Genomic DNA, 1206 nt, shown 5'->3' with positions numbered 1-1206 from the left:
AAGTAGGTAGGTAGGAAGGTAAGTAGGTAGGTAGGTAGGTAGGTAGGAAGGTAGGTAGGTATGTAGGTAGGTAGGTAGGAGTGTGTGTATGTGTCTGTGTGTGTGTGTGTGTGTAAGTGTGTGTGTGTGTGTGTGTGTGTGTGTGAGTGTGTGTGTGTGTTTTGATACAGTGTATGCAGGGCCCTTGTTTTCCCAACCTTGTTGTACGGTGCCGAGACCCGGACAGTATTCCAAAGCCAGACCTAGAAATTTAATCATTTCCATCTGAAAAATATCAAGAACATTCTTGGTAACAAATGGCAGAACAAAATACCAGAAATCGAATTTTTTAATGACAGAAAGCTGACAGTTTGTTTTCTAAGTTCTGAAAACTTCACTGGGTTGGCCAAGTCGTAAGAATGCTTGATTTCAAAATCTCAAAATCAGTATTTTGTTCTGAGCTGTCTCTGTGGAAGCGTATTGACGCAACAAAAATCGCTACAAAGAAGCCCAAAAAATATAAGGTCTATGAATAACATTCACTTTGATCCCTTTTCAAAGAAGAGATTTGCTCCTGATAGAAGAATTTAAAAATAAATTACATTTTTATTGATCCCAGAAGTCTTCAATTTGGGTTTACAATGGCAAACATACATGATTGTAAATTTTTATACAAACATGAATATTTTTTTTTAGCAAAGGTTGACGTGTCTTGTTCAAGGACATACATTAGTGACCACCCATCTGATCCACTTGTCGCCGACACTTGCTGGACTTTATTCTTGAGTCTAAAATCACTACTCACTTAGCCACTGGAGCCCCCAAAGTTTAAAAGAAACAATCACAAAGGGCAGCAAATAAATAAAATGAGGCGTCACGTACTAAAAATACAGAAGCAAAAAAAAAAAAGATAAGACCACTGCCCGACACATTCACAAGTGGAACTGAAAGTTTTAAATGCTCAAAATGTGACAAATTTTTCTCTGCCTGGACTGGTCGCATTTACCATAACCAAAGCCTCAAGTTGTCTTTATCCACATTTCTTCGATTTTGGTGAATCATAACTTAGTATTTTATACTTCTTGAGATATAAAGATCATAGACGTTTATCCCTCAGAAAAGTTTTTCCTAATCTTTTCCTAAAACCATGGCTGCAAAAAGGCTACAAGGCAGTAACTTGCCAAGGACAGTAAATTGTTTCTCTCTCTCTCTCTCTCTCTATCTCTC

This window comes from Aplysia californica, unplaced genomic scaffold (assembly GCF_000002075.1).
Source record: "Aplysia californica isolate F4 #8 unplaced genomic scaffold, AplCal3.0 scaffold00172, whole genome shotgun sequence".
In the NCBI taxonomy this organism is placed as follows: Eukaryota; Metazoa; Mollusca; class Gastropoda; order Aplysiida; family Aplysiidae; genus Aplysia; species Aplysia californica.
Note: the sequence above shows the minus strand (reverse complement) of the source record.